The sequence below is a fragment of the Lissotriton helveticus genome, chromosome 10, assembly GCF_964261635.1.
Source record: "Lissotriton helveticus chromosome 10, aLisHel1.1, whole genome shotgun sequence".
NCBI classification, from domain to species: Eukaryota; Metazoa; Chordata; class Amphibia; order Caudata; family Salamandridae; genus Lissotriton; species Lissotriton helveticus.
In genome coordinates, this window is record NC_136071.1 from 853,441,633 (window position 1) to 853,447,737 (window position 6,105).

A 6,105-nucleotide genomic window follows, 5' to 3' on the forward strand; every position below is an offset into this window, starting at 1 on the left:
GGTGTAGAGAGACCGGTGTAGAGAGACGAGTATAGAGAGACTGGTGTAGAGAGACAGGTGTAGAGAGACGGGAGAAACTGGTGTAGAGAGAGAGGCGTAGAGAGAGGCGTGTAGAGTGAGGGGTGTAGAGAGGGGGTGTAGAGAGAGGGGGTGTAGAGAGAGGGGGTGTAGAGAGAGGGGGTGTAGAGTGAGGGGTGTAGAGAGGGGGTGTAGAGAGAGGGGTGTAGAGAGAGGGGGTGTAGAGAGAGGGGGTGTAGAGAAAGGGGGTGCAGAGAGAGGGGGGTGTAGAGAGAGGGGTAGAGAGAGAGGGGTGTAGAGAAAGAGGGGTGTAGAGAGATTGGGGTGTAGAGAGAGAGGGCTAGAGAGTGAGGGGGATGTAGAGAGCGAGGGGGATGTAGAGAGCGAGGGGGGTGTAGAGAGTGAGGGGGGTGTAGAGAGTGAGAGGGGGTGTAGAGAGGGGGGTGTAGAGAGACTGGGCTAGAGAGCGAGGGGGGTGTAGAGCGAGGGGGGTGTAGTGAGAGGGGGGTGTAGAGAGAGAAGGGGTGTAGAGAGAGAGGGGTGTAGAGAGAGGGGTATAGAGAGAGGAGTGTAGAGAGAGGGGTGTAGAGAGCGAGGGGGGTGTAGAGAGAGTGGGCTAGAGAGCGAGGGGGGTGTAGAGCGAGGGGGGTGTAGAGAGAGGGGGTGTAGAGAGAGGGGGTGTAGAGAGAGAGGGGGTGTAGAGAGAGAGGGGGTGTAGCGAGAGAGGGGGTGTAGAGAGAGGGGTGTAGAGAGAGGGGTGTGGAGAGAGGGCGTGTAGAGAGCGAGGAGGGTGTAGAGTGCGAGGGAGGTTGAGTGAGCGAGAGGGGGTGTAGAGAGGGGGGTGTAGAGAGAGGGGTGTAGAGAGAGGAATGTAGAGAGAGGGGTGTAGAGAGAGGGGTGTAGAGAGAGGGGTGTAGAGAGAGGGGGTGTAGAGAGAGGGGGTGTAGAGAGAGGGGGTGTAGAGAGGGGGTGTAGAGAGATGGGTGTAGAGAGACGGGTGTAGAGAGACGGGTGTAGAGAGACGGGTGTAGAGAGACGGGTGTAGAGAGACGGGTATAGAGAGACTGGTGTAGAGAGACAGGTGTAGAGAGACGGGAGAAACTGGTGTAGAGAGAGAGGCGTAGAGAGAGGCGTGTAGAGTGAGGGGTGTAGAGAGGGGGTGTAGAGAGAGGGGGTGTAGAGAGAGGGGGTGTAGAGAGAGGGGGTGTAGAGAGAGGGGGGTGTAGAGAGAGGGGTAGAGAGAGAGGGGTGTAGAGAAAGAGGGGTGTAGAGAGATTGGGGTGTAGAGAAAGAGGGCTAGAGATCGAGGGGGATGTAGAGAGCGAGGGGGATGTAGAGAGCGAGGGGGGTGTAGAGAGTGAGGGGGGTGTAGAGAGCGAGAGGGGGTGTAGAAAGGGGGGTGTAGAGAGAGTGGGCTAGAGAGCGAGGGGGGTGTAAAGCGAGCGGGGTGTAGAGAGAGGGGGGTGTAGAGAGAGAAGGGGTGTAGAGAGAGAGGGGTGTAGAGAGAGGGGTATAGAGAGAGGAGTGTAGAGAGAGGGGTGTAGAGAGAGGGGGTGTAGAGAGAGGGATGTAGAGAGAGGGGTGTAGAGAGAGGGGTGTAGAGAGAGGGGTGTAGAGAGAGGGGGTGTAGCGAGAGGGGGTGTAGAGAGAGGGGGTGTAGAGAGAGGGGGTGTAGAGAGACGGGTGTAGAGAGACGGGTGTAGAGAGACGGGTGTAGAGAGACCGGTGTAGAGAGACGAGTATAGAGAGACTGGTGTAGAGAGACAGGTGTAGAGAGACGGGAGAAACTGGTGTAGAGAGAGAGGCGTAGAGAGAGGCGTGTAGAGTGAGGGGTGTAGAGAGGGGGTGTAGAGAGAGGGGGTGTAGAGAGAGGGGGTGTAGAGAGAGGGGGTGTAGAGTGAGGGGTGTAGAGAGGGGGTGTAGAGAGAGGGGTGTAGAGAGAGGGGGTGTAGAGAGAGGGGGTGTAGAGAAAGGGGGTGCAGAGAGAGGGGGGTGTAGAGAGAGGGGTAGAGAGAGAGGGGTGTAGAGAAAGAGGGGTGTAGAGAGATTGGGGTGTAGAGAGAGAGGGCTAGAGAGTGAGGGGGATGTAGAGAGCGAGGGGGATGTAGAGAGCGAGGGGGGTGTAGAGAGTGAGGGGGGTGTAGAGAGTGAGAGGGGGTGTAGAGAGGGGGGTGTAGAGAGACTGGGCTAGAGAGCGAGGGGGGTGTAGAGCGAGGGGGGTGTAGAGAGAGGGGGGTGTAGAGAGAGAAGGGGTGTAGAGAGAGAGGGGTGTAGAGAGAGGGGTATAGAGAGAGGAGTGTAGAGAGAGGGGTGTAGAGAGCGAGGGGGGTGTAGAGACAGTGGGCTAGAGAGCGAGGGGGGTGTAGAGCGAGGGGGGTGTAGAGAGAGGGGGTGTAGAGAGAGGGGGTGTAGAGAGAGAGGGGGTGTAGAGAGAGAGGGGGTGTAGCGAGAGAGGGGGTGTAGAGAGAGGGGTGTAGAGAGAGGGGTGTGGAGAGAGGGCGTGTAGAGAGCGAGGAGGGTGTAGAGTGCGAGGGAGGTTGAGTGAGCGAGAGGGGGTGTAGAGAGGGGGGTGTAGAGAGAGGGGTGTAGAGAGAGGAATGTAGAGAGAGGGGTGTAGAGAGAGGGGTGTAGAGAGAGGGGTGTAGAGAGAGGGGGTGTAGAGAGAGGGGGTGTAGAGAGAGGGGGTGTAGAGAGGGGGTGTAGAGAGATGGGTGTAGAGAGACGGGTGTAGAGAGACGGGTGTAGAGAGACGGGTGTAGAGAGACGGGTGTAGAGAGACGGGTATAGAGAGACTGGTGTAGAGAGACAGGTGTAGAGAGACGGGGGAAACTGGTGTAGAGAGAGAGGCGTAGAGAGAGGCGTGTAGAGTGAGGGGTGTAGAGAGGGGGTGTAGAGAGAGGGGGTGTAGAGAGAGGGGGTGTAGAGAGAGGGGGTGTAGAGAGAGGGGGGTGTAGAGAGAGGGGTAGAGAGAGAGGGGTGTAGAGAAAGAGGGGTGTAGAGAGATTGGGGTGTAGAGAAAGAGGGCTAGAGATCGAGGGGGATGTAGAGAGCGAGGGGGATGTAGAGAGCGAGGGGGGTGTAGAGAGTGAGGGGGGTGTAGAGAGCGAGAGGGGGTGTAGAAAGGGGGGTGTAGAGAGAGTGGGCTAGAGAGCGAGGGGGGTGTAAAGCGAGGGGGGTGTAGAGAGAGGGGGGTGTAGAGAGAGAAGGGGTGTAGAGAGAGAGGGGTGTAGAGAGAGGGGTATAGAGAGAGGAGTGTAGAGAGAGGGGTGTAGAGAGCGAGGGGGGTGTAGAGAGGGTGGGCTAGAGAGCGTGGGGGGTGTAGAGCGAGGGGGGTGTAGAGAGAGGGGGTGTAGAGAGAGGGGGTGTAGAGAGAGAGGGGGTGTAGAGAGAGAGGGGGTGTAGCGAGAGAGGGGGTGTAGAGAGAGGGGTGTAGAGAGAGGGGTGTGGAGAGAGGGGGTTGTAGAGAGCGAGGAGGGTGTAGAGTGCGAGGGAGGTGTAGCGAGCGAGAGGGGGTGTAGAGAGGGGGGTGTAGAGAGAGAGGGGTATATAGAGAGAGAGGGGGTGTAGAGAGGGGGGTGTAGAGAGAGGGGTGTAGAGAGAGGAGTGTAGAGAGAGGGGTGTAGAGAGAGGGGTGTAGAGAGAGGGGTGAAGAGAGAGGGGTGTAGAGAGAGGGGTGTAGAGAGAGTGGGCTAGTGAGCGAGGGGGGTGTAGAGAGCGAAGGGGTTGTAGAGAGCAAAGGGGGTGTAGAGAGAGTGGGCTGTAGAGCGAGGGGGTGTGTAGAGAAAGGGGTATAGAGAGAGGGGTGTAGAGAGAGGGGGTGTAGAGAGAGGGGGTGTAGAGAGGGGGTGTAGAGAGACGGGTGTAGAGAGACGGGTGTAGAGAGACTGGTGTAGAGAGACGGGAGAGACAGGTGTAGAGAGACGGGAGAAACTGGTGTAGAGAGAGAGGTGTAGAGAGAGGCGTGTAGAGTGAGGGGTGTAGAGAGAGGGGTGTAGAGAGAGGGGTGTAGAGAGAGGGGTGTCGAGAGAGGGGTGTAGAGAGTGGGGGTTGTAGAGAGGGGGTGTAGAGAGATTGGTAGAGAGAGAGGGGTGTAGAGAAAGAGGGGTGTAGAGAGAGAGGGGTGCAGAGAGAGAGGGGTGCAGGGAGAGGGGTGTAGGGTGAGGGGTGTAGGGAGAGGGGTGTAGAGAAGGCGGTGTAGAGAGCGAGGGGGGTGTAGAGAGAGTGGGATAGAGAGGGAGAGGGGTGTAGAGAGAGAGGGGGTGTAAGAGGGTGTAGAGAGACGGGTGTAGAGAGACTGGTGTAGAGAGACGGGAAAGACAGGTGTAGAGAGACGGGAGAAACTGGTGTAGAGAGAGAGGTGTAGAGAGAGGCGTGTAGAGTGAGGGGTGTAGAGAGAGGGGTGTAGAGAGAGGGGTGTAGAGAGAGGGGTGTAGAGAGAGGGGTGTAGAGAGGGGGTGTAGAGAGAGGGGGTTGTAGAGAGGGGGGTGTAGAGAGAGGGGTAGAGAGAGAGGGGTGTAGAGAAAGAGGGGTATAGAGAGAGAGGGGTGTAGAGAGAGAGGGGTGTAGGGAGAGGGGTGTAGAGAGAGCGGTGTAGAGAGCGAGGGGGGTGTAGAGAGAGTGGGATAGAGAGGGAGAGGGGTGTAGAGAGAGAGGGGGTGTAGAGAGAGAGGGGGTGTAGAGAGAGAGGGGTGTATAGAGAGAGGGGTGTAGAGAGAGGGGTGTAGAGAGAGGGGTGTAGAGAGCAAGGGGGGTGTAGAGAGAGTGGGCTAGAGAGCGAGGGGGGTGTAGAGCGAGGGGGGTGTAGAGCGAGGGGGTGGAGAGAGAGGGGATGTAGAGAGAGGGGGGTAGAGATAGAGAGGGTGTAGAGAGAGAGGGGTTGTAGAGAGAGGGGTGTAGAGAGAGGGGTGTGGAGATAGAGGGTGTAGAGAGCGAGGGGGTGTAGAGAGCGAGGGGGTGTAGAGTGCGAGGGGGCTGTAGAGAGTGAGGGGGGTGTAGAGAGCGAGAGGGGGTGTAGAGAGAGGGGGTGTAGCGAGGGGGATGTAGAGAGAGAGGGGTGTAGAGAGAGAGGGGTGTAGAGAGAGAGGGGTGTAGAGAGAGGGGTGTAGAGAGAGGGGTGTGTAGAGAGCAAGGGGGGTGTAGAGAGAGAGGGGTGTAGAGAGCGAGGGGGGGTGTAGAGAGAGGTGTGTAGAGAGAGGTGTGTAGAGAGAGGGGGTGTAGAGAGAGGGGGGTGTAGAGAGAGGGGGTGTAGAGAGAGAGGGGGTGTAGAGAGAGGGGAGTAGAGAGAGGAGTGTAGAGAGAGTTAAGGAGGTCCTTTATCTAAAATGGATTATCCTTTACACGTCCTTAATTTACCAAGAAAATGCGAGAATATGTCTTCACATTACCATACATTGAAAACGTCTTAAAGTATGTGCTTGCAACAAAGTGTAAACAGATCAGTGGCCTGTTTGCTCATACTACAGATTTTACGTTTATTCCGGATCAAAAGCAGTTGGGGTTTTGTGTGTAAAATGCGAGAATATGTCTTCACATTTTCATACATTGAAAACGTCTTAAAGTATGTGCTTGCAACAAAGTGTAAACAGATCAGTGGCCTGTTTGCTCACACTACAGATTTTACGTTTATTCCGGATCAAAAGCAGCTGGGGTGTTGTGTGTAAACAACAAGCTCCTGGCGTTGCCCTGAGGGGGGCGGGGGAGCGGATTTTTTTGAAGTGTGAGAATTCCTTTGAAGTCTGAGTGTAACAACAAGCTCTCGGCATTGCGCGGAGAGGGGCGGGTGAGCGAATTCCTTTGAAGTGTGAGAATTCCTTTGAAGTGTGAAGCGTGAGTGTGGAGAGAGGTTCACAGGCTGCCGTTCGATGTGCACGCTCCTTCACACATGCACTGTAGGCAATCCGGCTTGGTAAAATTTTTGAATGCCGTTTTACAAAAGTCTCGCTGAGAACGCATGCGCGTTATCACAGCGAGACCTAAAAAACGTTGTCAGTGTCTGAGGGTGCTCTTAAGGTTCCTTTGGAAGAACCTTGGACTTAATCAGGCTATTTTAGGGATAGTAAGGACAACCTTGTCCTCTTGTTGATTCTA